Raw genomic sequence first — 13,545 nt, 5'->3', positions numbered from 1 at the left:
CTCTGCATTATTCCTAACTAGCCTACGGAGCAAGGTTGAAGTCCTAATCTACACTTGAAAGCAATCCCTTTTTCAGAATCTTAGCTACCGCCCAAAAGCCAAACAGAAGCCTCTCACAGTTACCCCTGAGAACAGGCGCTTTTCTCTGAGCCAGGGGAGTACTAGACTGATCCAAACTGCATTTCGCAGGCAAAGATTCTGTAATAACCCTTAGGTAGTGTACCAGGTGATGGTGAAGCTGGGCAGTACAATCACTGCGGAAGTGAGGAGTCTCGAGCCCTGAATACGGGACACAACCTAGACCTTCCCGTAACTAAAGGAAAACGAAGCCCCATTCTTCTTTTGTCAGTCACTGTTTTCATACAGGCTAAATAAAAGCAGAAAACAACACTGACACTGGCAGAACGGGGACAGATTATTTATAGTGACACCCTTTGGTGGATAATTACCACCTAGCAGAGACCTCATTTGAGGGGCACGAGTGATTATTATTCTTTTGTTCTAAAGTTAACAACTGGGGCATTAATCAAGCATAGCTACAAAAGGACTAAGGAGTAAACCAGTTGGGAATACTAAGGTTAGAGGGAAATGAGTATTACCAAGGAGGAAAGAATCACCCGGTAATAAAAAGTCCTTCAGCCGAATTCTGAAGGCCAAACATTCCACTGCAGGTAAACTAATAAACTAAACCAACGTTTAATTCATTCTATCAGGCCATACCTAGGATATCCTATGTTGTGCTGGCTCTAAAACAGGAAAGCAAAAAGAGTCCCAGCAAATTAAAAAAAAAATTAGTCTCAGTATTTTCGTGTGACCTTAAACACCCTTTACTTATACTCACCACAGTTACTTATTTATCAAATGAATCCATATAATTTTAAAAGTCAGAGCATTAAAAGGCTTATGAAAAAGAGCAATTCCCTACCCCAACACTCACAAGCAATCACCCTCAATTTTGATTTTAGCTTTCTCTTTATGTTTACTCACAGTATTTCTAAATAACACCCTTCTACTGCTGTTTCTTAATTTATTCCAGCCATCACCTATCACCTGAAAGATGAGGACTTAGCTGTTCCGCCCCTGCCAATTCTGCGTTGCCCCATCCCAGTAATGCCACATATTCCGGTTTAAGCAGTAGTTATTACATTACAAAACATTGTTCACTGGTGATTTATATAATGTATGGTAACCAACCTTCCTTTCTAGTGCAATCCTTCAACTTTTCCCGGAATTAATAACTGTTTCTCCTTTTTTGCCTACTTTCCAGTGTGTACCTATTTAAAACTTTTTACAGCTGCTCCAAAATCTCCGCTACATGCCTATCAATATTTTCCATACCCTGACCTGACCATTTATTTTCACTGGTCTTCAGGTCTGATTGTTGGGACTATGTATCAATGATGGGAAGTTGAAGAATAATTGCGCAGATCCAAAAAACTTTAAAAGTTTCATTTTTGAAAAACAGAAATCAGACAGAAACCTAAAGCACTGTCACTGTCAAGGTACTATGCAGTACAGGGCATAAACTTCTATGTCATTCATGATTCCAGACAACTGCAGTGCGACTGAACAGCCAGACCATAAAAACCAAGAGTTTTCAACATTTGCTCTCCTGCTGTTACTCAACTTATCTACCACAGGTTTCCTAGAGAAAACTTAAACAGACAACACTCTTGAAAATCGTGTTTCAAGTAACAATTGCTTTGTAAGATACAGTTTAACAGGAATGAAAACCAACCAATCAATACTTTTGCGGTGGTGCCAAGTAAAAATTAGTGTTTCACAGAGAAAACTTGAGAAGGCCAGGTTTTAGGCTATCCACTGAAAAACATGCAGGCTCAAGAAATTCAAAAGGGTGTGTTTCATTAAAGACAAAAAAATTCTATCACATACACCACATTAATTACTTTAAAAGGAAGAAAGAAATCTGAAAGTGGACACAATGTATAATGTTTTTAACAGAGTATATGTTGCTGTAAATTTCTCAAGAAAATGGGCTGGGAGTACATTTAACCCTGAAGCCTGATGACAGAGTATGTCTGAACTGTTACCAGCACACACCCTGCAGCCCATCACAAGCAGAGAATTTTAACAAGGCAAGTGCAGCTTGAACTGTTCATTTAAAGCAATACGCACTGTATCGTAAACTGCAGTCTCCTAAAGGTATTTGTAGGATTTTATTTTCTGTCTTCCATTCAACTCTCTTCTTCCCCAAATTCACAGAAAATAAAATATGCGACACTTCACTGGGCCAGTATAGCTTAGTGTTAAGCCTGCATGGTTTGTAAAGGCAGGCTGACCCCAAGTTCAAGTAATGACCTTGATGCTTACCAGCTATAATTTTGGGCAAGGCTTTTAAACAAGCCTCAGTTTTCTCATCTGTAAAATGGGTATAATATCACCAACTTTATAAAATTCACTGGGCATTGAATTAGGTAATACAGATAGTAGACATATATGAAGCGCTATAGACAGAGCCTGACATTAAGTCACTCTAAGTTAAAACGTGACTCTGCTTAAAACATATTAGATGTTTGTCTTCATTATTAAAAATGGAAAATTAAGGCTTACACGGCCATGGCCCGGGTTCAATCCCTGGTTGGGGAACTGAAATCCCCCAAGCTTCATGGCGCAGCCAAAAAAACCGAAACAAACAAAAATCGGCAAATTAAAACAATGAGATTTCTTTCACCTACTAATTGTCAAATTTTTTAAAGATTTATAACATCCAGTCTCTGCGATACTATGGATAAAGAGATTCTCAGACTCTTTATCCAGTGTTGATTAAAGTAACATTTTGAACAGCTACTATATGCCTAACAATAGGCTTAGTACTGGATTATAAAAATAAAACCACCACAGAGCTCACACTCTATCAGGGAATTAATTAGTTCAATCTTTTTGGAGAGTAATTTTACAGCATCTATTGACAAATTTAAAATACATACCCTTGGGCTTCCCTGGTGGCGCAGTGGTTGAGAGTCTGCCTGCCGATGCAGGGGACACGGGTTCGTGCCCCGGTCCGGGAAGAACCGACAAACCGCGGAGCGGCTGGGCCTGTGAGCCATGGCCGCTGAGCCTGCGCGTCTGGAGCCTGTGCTCCACAACAGGCGAGGCCACAACAGTGAGAGGCCCGCGTACCGCAAAAAAAAATAAAAATAAAAAATAAAATAAAATACATACCCTTGGACAAGCAATGCCATGTCCCAGATTTATCTCACTAAAATAGTGACACGAATACCATGTGCAAAATACATGTATCCCTGAGCATAACAAGAAATATCTTTCTATATATCAAGATACATTATTATCAAGTTTTTTTAAAAACTGCAGAAAAATTAGTTTATCATACTTCCATAAAATAATATATCAGTGTGTGCTAAAAAAAAAAAAAAATTCAAAAGGTTAACAATGATTACCTCTGGAAGCGAGTTCACAGAATATTTTTACTTTCTGTACCATACACCTCAATTGTACTTTCATTGTCTTTACTATAAGCATGTATTGCTTTTGTAAGTCAGAAAAAACAAAAACAAATCTTACTGGTGCTCTGGAGTTAGACCTGGATTCAACTGTCACTGTACCACTTACTAACTAGGTGGGCAACACTGGAGAAATAACTTACATTCTCTAATCCCTAGTGTCCCTCAGCTGGAAAATGGGGAAAATAATAGCATCTACAGTTTATAAGGTCATTTTGCTAATTAAAAGAGACAGCACCTGTAAATGCTGAGTCCCTGGCATAAAGTGCTAAGAGGTATTAAACCAGCATCACCAGTACCTCTTCAAATATCGGTCCACATGTTCTCAGTAAATCTAGAACTTCCATTTACATATGGACTCAGAGGAACGCTCTTGGTAGGCAAATTAACAGTCTATTAAGTATGAACTAAAATTAAATACCTCCAAATCAAGTCCTAACAATGCTCAAATATTCACATATATAAAACTAATCACATCTATAGTCACTGATTCTACTGGGCTTTTAAACATTTACTGTGTATATACAGAAAGTGTACCTTTGAGTAATTTAAAGCCACATTTCAGTCTCATTAATTTACGGGTGCATCCTGTAACAACAGTTTTGGTTCTTGGATCAGCTACATCAAACTCACCCCATTCAGGGACTAATTTCACTGTGAGGTGCCTTCCGGAGTTCGGCAAGGTAGTGGCCTTAGCCCGGAACCTAATTTTAAGTAAGATTCACAGGTAATTCTTATGCATGCTAAATTTAAAAAATCACTGCTGTGCTGTAAGGGTGCCTTGACTAGATTTTAAACTTTGCATCTCAGACAATGCACTACAAAGTCTTTGCATAAAATGACAATAATTCATATTCACTTGGCATAACTGGGAAAAACCCAACTTTGACAAATAAAATGAAAGGCTCTCAATGGCCGTTCAGGAGTGCTGGAAAGTTCTTCTGAATTAAGCAAGTAACTATCAATATCAGTTTCTCTCAGGAGACCATGGTGGGTCTCTACTCTGTATTACTTCATTTCTCCAAAATCTATTACTCTTCTGTTCTAAGTAACAATTAGAATTGTTGTGGCATAACGTGCAACATAACAGGAATTATTGAGAAAAATCTCTAAGTACCACCAACTTAGTATTTAAAACCTAATAGTAGTCCCTCAAATCTGAATACACTGGCTGAGGAAGGAAACTGCCTCAAACATTTAAATGCTTTCTTTTAGTATCAAAGAGAGCTGATTACAAGAATTAACTTTTAATTTTGGGATTCAGAAAATTTTGAACAAAGGAAGGAGCAAGAGAACAAATTTCTTTCTTTCTGTCAAAAAAAACAAAAAACAAACCCAATAACAAAGAAGGCTGATTATAACAGATGCAGGAAAAGACACCTTATCTTAGAAGGCTGGTAAAGAATAAATTAGTACTATTACAACGGGCAAGCTTTAATTAATTCATCAATGGTCTAAATAAATTCTATTCCCTTAAATGTTTCAAGCTATCTTAATTCTATTGTAATATAGGACTATGGTTGGTTTTCATTTTTAACATTCACCACCCCCACTAAAAGCCAAAAAGAAGTCACACAAGCCCCAAAATGACCCAATCTCCCTTACTAACATAAAAGAGACCTAAGAAGAAAAGCATGAGCAGGCACAACAACATGATCTTAAAGTGAAGAAAACAATTAAAACGCAAAAACACAAGCTACACCTGTGACCGAGTGGCAGTATTGATTACTTAGAGCTGAATTCAATCCTTTGCGCCTCCCAGTTCCCAGGGGGAGAACGTTAAGTCTCGCATGGCTCTCTAGCAACCCTTCTGGCAGACTGAAGGAACACAGTGGACGCTCAAAAATGAAGAATAAAGCAGGAAAGAGGGCATCTTCCCGGGAGAGAAACGGGATCTTTATATGAGGGAAAAAACGAATTGTGCCAAAGAGCCGAAACCTCGAAAAATTATGCCAGAGAGGGGACAAAAAAGAGGAAGGGGAAGTAGATTAGAAAAAAAGTGGGGGGAGGGGGCAAGTGACTTGCATTATAGGAGTAAACATTTAGTGTCCGCAGTGGAATGGAGAGAAATAGAAAGGGAAGGCAACTGGGGAGCACAAAGTGAAAGAGGCACTAGAAAGCCAAAGAAACTAATGCTAATTTCTCTCGTGTCTTTCCCACTTTTTTCTGATAATCCACAGTACCAAAAGTCAGACCGCGAGGCACTTGGCTCCTCTGCAAATTATATTCTTACTGCATCTGAAGCCAGCCTAGTTTAACTCCCTAAATAAGCTATAACTCACGTGTAAATCATAGACACGGAGAGCGCTGCAAATGAAAAATACCAGTGATTCCCTCCCCTCTCTTACTGAAATCTTTCCTCGCAGCATTCCAATCAACTGCTGCTTATTTTTCTTGACAAATGTTTTTCAGAGACTAGTCAAAAACGAAAAAAAAAAAAAGGCGCTACAGAAGCAAAGGCATCTTGACTGGCTCCAGTAGCAAACGTCCTCACTCACAGTATTAATAAGGTTGGTGGGTTTCCTCCCAAAATTCGGCCCCGAAACACCAGGAGACGGTGACTTGGTGACCGTGCAGGTCGAAGGGCATCAATCACATTTGCAGCCCTCTGCGAATCCCCCGCCTCCCGGACCAAGTCAGACTGACTCACAGAATGAGTACCCCGTGCTCTCGGGCTTCTCCTGGGCCCCTTCTGGGCAAACCCCCACGAAAACGGCACGAAATTTAATTAGGAGTCCCCCAGCCTCTTGCCCCGGGGTCCGAAGCTCTGTCCCGAGCCAACGGTCAGGGGAGGAAAGGTCCCCAGGAAGGAAGCGCCCCAGAAGGGGAAACTGGGCTCCCGGGGAGCCCAGGGATTCCGCTCCCCGCCCCGTTCCTCACTGTCCCGACCTCCAGGCCCGGCAGCCCTCGGTACGCAGGCCCGGGCCCCCCGGGCCGACTCCCGCTGCGGAGAGGGGAGGAAGGGGCACGGGAGCAGCGCCGCCGCCGCCGGCCGTACTCACCGTGGCGCAGCTGCTCCGCTCCGCGCCCGGCCGGCCCCTCCGCAACGGTGCGAGCGGCCGCCGACCCCGCTGCTGCTCCCCAAGGGCAGCGACTGTTCTCGCCGCCGTCACCGCCACAGTCTCCGTCGCCGCCGCCGCCGCCACCACCGCCGTCGTCGTCGTCGTCGTCCGGTCGCTGAAGCGGTACTGCCGCCTCGCTTCCGCTCCTCGTCGCGGTCCCGCGAGAACTTCCCGGCGCGGCCCCGCCCCGCCCCGCCCCGCCCCCGCGAGACTTCCCCCCAGCGGAAAAGGCCCAGAGCGCAAGCGCTCCTCTTCGGCCAGGCCCCCGCAGGTAGACCAGCTACAGGCCAGGGCGCAGGCGCCGGGCCGCCCCTCAGCAGGTGGCACCGGCAGGGCTCCACCCCCGGGGTTGCTGTAACCCTCTCGGTGCCAGAGCGTGTAAATAGAGCTCACCCTTGAAGGAGTAACTCTTATCCACGCCCTTTCCCCTTCCACCAAATCAAGGCAATTTGCCTGGGGGGTTGGAGGGAGAATCTCCCTCCAGCGTGAAGCACTCCAAATAGAGGACCAGGTCTTGAAATATTTGAGAATCCGGTCCGAACAAACTCTGCAGTATTAGATGAATTAACACAGTCGCTCATAGATTGAATCAAGCGCCTAATACATGCTAAGCGTAGAAGGTACAACGACGAACAGAAATCCTGGCCCTCAGGGAATTCAGGGTCTAGATTCTATACTCTAGAAGAGTGGAAGAAAAGTAAACAAATTATACCTAAGTCCTGTTAGAATTATTTGGAGAGTGCTGAGGAAGCTAAAAAGTTGAGGGGGGGCGCTACTCTGCCCATCTCAGAAAAGCCTACCCAGAGAAGGTGATTGTGGTGACGTCTGAGACGAGTCTTGGAGGATGTGTAGGAGTTCGCCAGAGAAGCACGGGTAATAGCATTCTAGGTGAAGGGAACGTCACGCACGTACAAAGGAACGGAGGTGTGAGAGTCGTGTTCTGTGCAATGCTAAGTAGTTCCATTCGTAACCGGGGAGTGGCAGAAGATGAGGCTTGTAGGAGTAACTCTTTATTTTTCAGTTCCAAAAGCTCTTTCCAGTTAAAGGAGAGAACAGAGCATCTAATGGTAAGGTGCTTCCTGGAAGCCAACGAAATAGTTAGAGGTGAGAATAACCAAACATCTGATTCTATAGAGAAAACAAGCCCATTGAAATAAGGAGAATGAATTGTTCTTTCACATCAGCTGCGTGTAAGGCACTATGCAGGGTGATAGATGAACCCAACCAAGCCTCTGCTTTCAGCAATTTGTCATCTAGAGGAGAGTTGCCTAGTCTGCAAGGCAAAACAGTTGGCCCTAAGTGCCATTGAACTACATACAGGACTGCAGAGGAGGGAGCCAGTTACTTGGTGCTCAGGTAATCAGGGAGGACTTGGTGTTTGAATTGCAACATGAAAGCAGAGAGGAAAGAGGGATGGAGTCAGCCAATATTTCAGATTGGCCAGAGTTTAGGATTTAGGGGGAGGAATAATGAAAGGCAAGGCCAAGATGTACAGTTTAGGCTTCATTGACAAGTAACAACCTCTGAAGGTTTTTGAGCAAGAGATGCCTGACATGAGGTGAAAATAACAAGAGGACCATCTATTCACCACCCGATGTATACTAAAGTCATAGAGTTTCTACGGTGGATAATATCCCCATTTTACAGACTGGGAAACTGAGACTTAAAGAGGTTAGAAACTTACCCAAGGAAACCCAAATATAGTAGATCTGAGATTTGAGCCTAGGCCTGTCTTATTCTAAAACCCATATTTTCCCCCCACTTTGATATTTTGTTTTAGAATGGTGGCCAGAAAAAAAAAAAAAGAAATGAAAGGGAAGGACTTAGCTGCTGAGCACAGAGGAGAAGGAAGTGAGGGAAAAGTTGCAGTTCTTTGTTTTGAGTGGGGAGAACAGCAGACAAATTTGCCAGTCAAGAGGAGGAGCTGGGGCCAGTGTCCTTGCCCTCACGGTGACACACAGCCACACCCCGCCTCTGCAGGAGACCCTCCAACACTAGCAGGACCCTTCCCCTCACTGTCAGCAGAGAAGAGAGGTGAAAGGAATCCAAACCAGCAGGCCTAAGTGACAAAACAGGGCTTGTCTCTGTATTTTCTGTCAATGCAAAAACACTTTCAAAATATGTAGTGAATAAATAAATGTATAAAGGAACAAACGAGCAAGTAAGTACAAGAACAGCAAGGACCTCTACCAACCTCTGAAAAACCAGGAAATGGTTCATCAGCTGATCTACAAAACAGCTGGAGAAAGAGCACGACGGAAGACACGGTTGATCCACACCTGCGTAAGAAGTTGAATCAAGAACTAAAGCTTCTCAAGGAAAACCCACTGTACTAAGAACCAAGTTTTTCATCTCCCTGTTATCCCACAACCGTTTTTCTTCAACCTGACAACCCTGTAATTAGAACCGAAACCCTTTTGTTGCTGCTTTACCTTCCAAGTGGATTTTGTCTTTTTGCAGTTGCAGAGGATTTCTGCCAGGACTCCCACCCTGTAGGGCAGTAAGGACTCCTGCTTGTTGATATGAAACCAAGGCTGGAAAACTGCCCATTTCCCTGTGCTTCGTCCCCATTCACAGCCCAGCAACCTTCCCCAACTACACTGGTCTCTCTGAGATTAAAAACTCCCCGAATGCCAGATTCTCTTAAGAAAATGTTGTGGCCATATTTCCTGAGACAGAAGAGAAAAATCCCTTTTAAAGTGTGCTGCCTAGAAGTTAAGTTCTTGAAATTTGCTAATATCCAGGCAACGTCTTCACTACTTTTGGACGCTGGATTTTTACAACAGCTTTCCTGTAAGGAATGTCGATACTGTAGCAACACGTATATATGGTACCTCACAAAAGTTAACACATTATTATATCATTTTAGAGCTGGATAATAGGAAGAACACAAGTCACATTTCATTAATCAACTGAAAAACACTGAATGAGGACTGGGGAGCTCTGATCCTTTCCATTGCTGAGCCTCTCCTCCAGTAAACACTGGTTAACTGCACACCAGTGTCAAAGTCGGTTTGCACAGCATCCGAGAGGCCTCGTGTTAAAAATGGAGATTAGGTTCCACAGGTGGGAAGTGCAGAGGGAGATTCCTGCTGGAAACCACCCAGGATGAAGAGCCAGTTCCTGCCAAGTGAAAGTCCACCAGCAGAGCCACAGTTAGCCTACCGATTCCAATTTCCGAATCAGCATAAACACCAGGATTCAGGGCGGAGCCAGACAGCTGGAACTTTGCAGATGTGGTCAAAATGTTTGTAAAGGATGAGTGAGGGGGGGTGCTTTCCAGAATACTGCCCAACAATGCTGGGCTGTGAGAGGCAACCCCATAGGCAGGCAGATGGCAGCATGGGGAAAAGCAGACAGAGGCACTGTGCCAGGTTCCACGGCACAGGGGCCCGGATGAATCCACCCCATAGAGGAAGGATGGATTAAAGCCTAGAAAACTGGGTTCCAATCCTGACTGCCACTCACCAGCCATGTCGCCAGTTAGTCTGGATCTCAGCTTCCTTACTTCTCAAACAGGACAGATCGGTGCTTTGTGTCCACCTAGAGGGGTGGGATAGGGAAGGTGGGAAGGAGACGCAAGAGGGAGGAGATATGGGGATGTATGTTTATGTACAGCTGATTCACTTTGTTATACAGCAGAAACTAACACACCATTGTAAAGCGATTATACTCCAATAAAGATGTTATAAAAAAAAATAAAAAATAAAGAGGAGGAGCTGGGACTTCCCTGGTGGTCCAGTGGCCAAGACTCCATGCTCCCAGCGCAGGGGGCCCAGTTCAATCCCTCAACAGGGAATTAGATCCCACATGCTGCAACTAAGACTTCGCATGCCGCAGCTAAAGATCCTGCATATCGCAACTAAGACCCAGTGCAGCCAAATAAATAAATAAATATTTTTTTTAAAGGGGGGAGGAGCTGACTGGGCAGGAAGTGGTGGGGCAGGGCACGTACAGGGAAGGGGCAGGTAAGAAGATGATGGTGCCGCAGTCTCTGAAACGTAGGGTTCATCATTCTGGGAGACATGCAGGTAGAAATATCCAGTACACTGTCCAAAAGCTCAGTGCATTCATTCTTCCTCTCCACGATGTTAGCTGAGCATCTACTCTGGAAACAGCAGGATAACCTGTCACAGAGCTCGCAGTCTGAAGGGGAAGACGTACCGCTGAGAATGTAACACTCTCAGGACTGGCAGCTTTGGGAGCACACAGCAGGGGACCTGACCTAGTCCAGGATCAGGGAAGACGAGGAGGGAGGTTTCAACTGAGACTCTGTTAGCCTGAGAGGAAAAGAGTATTCCAGGAGAGGGTACAGCATGTGCAAAGGCCAGACAGTAAGAGACAACTCCAGGAAGCCATTTACAGCTGGGATGAAGAATGTGGCACACGGGTGAAGCATTTGGAGAGGGGCATGCTGGGCCTTTCCAGTGCTGCTAAAAACTAGGGACGTGAAGTACTTCCCTGGCGTCCAGTGGTTAGGACTCCGCGCTTCCACAGGCTTGATCCCTGGTCGGGGAGCTAAGATCCCGCTTGCCACTTGATTCTATGAGATACTGAAGCAGGGGTGGGCTGTGGTCAGCTTTTCATCTACAAAATACATTCACACTCTAGCTGCAGAGTGAAAAATCTATTGGAACTAAGCTATTTATCATCTACAAGATAATGTCCTAAGATCTGGGAAAGACCCTCATGGATCTGGCCGCTGCCTGCCAGCCCCACTCTCTCGGTCTCTGGCCAACACACACTCCACCAATTCTGAACCACTGTGGTTTCCGGAAGGTGTCATGATCTTTTTGAGTGTCTGTATCTTTGCACGTTCAGTTTCTTCTGCCCAGCTGGTGTTCTCCCCCTTCTTTAGGCTCCCACGTCAGTTTTAAGGTTTCTTCCTCAAAATTCCCACTGGACCTCCAATCTCACTGCTGCATAATGGTTTGTTCACTCTCCCCCCTCCCCCATCCACCACCAAATGCTCTACAAGCTCCCAAACAGGACCACACCTTCTCACATGTGTATTCCCAGCCCCCAGCACAGTGCCTGGACTGAATTAATGGATGGAGGGAGGGATGGATGAATAAATACCGGAGGTTGACTAGAGATAAAGATGTGGCTGCCTTTCTGTGCGAATGTGTTATTTGAAGCTAAGGAAGTGGGTGAGATCTCAGAAGAGACTAGATACCTAAGGGAAAAGAAAAAAAATGATGCGCTTCCTTTTAAAATTGATAAAACAGACTCTGAGTATGTCTATGTGAAAATATATGCCTATGGACCAGATTTGGAAGGGAACATTTAAAAGTAAAAATAATCGTGTTGAAATGAAGCAATTGGGGATGACTTAAAAAAAAAAACCTTCAACATCTGTTACATTGCCTCTTCGATTAAAAACTCCTCTATGCAGACGCAGACTCAGAAACTTGAGAGAATGCTGCCCAAGATCATTCCATGCAGAGAAAATATCCACACTAGAAGCAGTAATATTTAGAATATGTGTTAAATAGCAAAAAGAAATGGGAGCAAGAGGCAAATTGTGAGGTGCCAGCCACTCCCTGGTATGAAAAGCTGTTGCAACTGTAGCAGAACTTGCTAATTACAAATTGGCCACATCAGTCGCTTCGGAATGCAGCAATTAATCACCAAAACGGCTCTCTTTTCGGTTGGGGTTTGCGGTTATTTTGAGTCGTCGGAAAGGGTTTCTCACTTTGCTCTCTGTGAGCTGTGGTGGTGCCACCTGCCGGTCAGAACTGGACACTGCCCTGGCATTCACTGAACCTTGAAAGCCCATCTCAGGCACCTCCTCTGAGACCACTGTTCTGAGTTTTTCTTTAGTGGGAAAGAACCAGGCAGCCAGTGACAACCAAAATTGGTCATTGAAATGCTACTCCCACCTGCTTAATGGATCTTGGAAGTTCTTATCTTAGAATCTCCTCTGCTCTAGCACACCTCTCAAGCTCTGAGGGTGGCCTCTGATGCTGAGCTTACCACCGGGACACCAAGTCCTGTGACTTCCCTTCCTCTACCTCCTGACTCCGTCTCCATCACCTGGTCCACGCACCACCATCCTTCCTGGGGGGCTCACCGATCATCCTGCCCCCTTCTAAGTCACTACAATGCAGCCAGAGTGGGCTCTCTGAAATACAAGTCAAATCAGGGGGTCACAGAGGAGGCCCTTAGCATGCCCCATATGGCCCTCGTGGCTGGCCGCTGCCAGCAACTCCAGCCTCAGCCCTTTCAACTCTTCTACTGCCAAGCCCTCAGCTACTCTTCTGGATGACTTGCAGCTTCCTGAATGACTGTACAATTCTCTTACCTCCAAGTTTTTGTGCATACTGCCCCTTTGGGCTAGAATGCCTCCTCTCCCTGCCTTCCCTGCCATCGCCTGGCTCCTGTCTGTCCTCCAAATCTCAACGCAGTGCCACCTCCACCAGAAAGCCTCCCATGATGCTCTGGTCCCTCCAATGTGTTCTCATAGCACCCTTGGCAACTCCATCATTCCTGTTTTCGTTAAGACCATATGTGAGCCATCTGCTTGCTTGTCCTTCTCCCCTTTAGACCACAAGTTCCTCAAGGACAGGGACCATGTTTTGTTTTCGTGGCTCCTCACACCTAATCTAATGCCTGTGTGGATGAAATATATTGCCTGCCATATCAGTAAACAAAGGATGTTGCAGTCATCAAGCCATCACATTATAACCGCCCCAGTGGTGAGCCCTGAGGGAACTCACGTTGGAGCCAAACAGGCTGCCCACTGCCAAGCCCTCAGGTAGTGCCGTCACCCCCAACTGTGCACCCTGAGGGGGTTCAGGATGGAGAAAAGCCGGAGACTGGCCCCAGATAGCGAGGTGCATTTCAAAGGAATGATTTCAGTGAGCCCAGACTCTTGCCTCTTCCCATACACAGAAAAGTGCTAAATTCCTTAACTTGCAGATATCTGGTTTTCTTTAATTAACAGTAATCTTTTGATGTTCTGACAACCTGGTCTTTGTTGCAAAAACTCCCATATATTC

General features: G+C 44.9%; 1 protein-coding gene across 2 annotated transcripts in view; it reads right to left on the bottom strand.

Moving 5' to 3' along the window:
• Positions 1–6,638, bottom strand: part of GRB2 (growth factor receptor bound protein 2) — a 70,006-nt gene extending 63,368 nt beyond the window's left edge. Inside the window, exon 1 of one of the 2 annotated variants that reach the window (XM_022589632.2) lies at positions 6,485–6,638. The gene's annotated coding sequence lies outside the window, so the exon portion shown is untranslated. Of the gene's footprint in view, positions 1–5,184; positions 5,623–6,484 lie in introns of those variants that run through there. The other variant, XM_022589633.2, reaches the window with a different exon arrangement.
• Between the last annotated feature and the right edge of the window lie 6,907 nt (positions 6,639–13,545).

This window comes from Delphinapterus leucas, chromosome 19 (genome assembly GCF_059928025.1).
Source record: "Delphinapterus leucas isolate spDelLeu-1000000601 "Yukka" chromosome 19, BTC_Dleu_Yukka2, whole genome shotgun sequence".
In the NCBI taxonomy this organism is placed as follows: Eukaryota; Metazoa; Chordata; class Mammalia; order Artiodactyla; family Monodontidae; genus Delphinapterus; species Delphinapterus leucas.
Note: the sequence above shows the minus strand (reverse complement) of the source record. Positions and strands in the feature narration are given on the sequence as shown.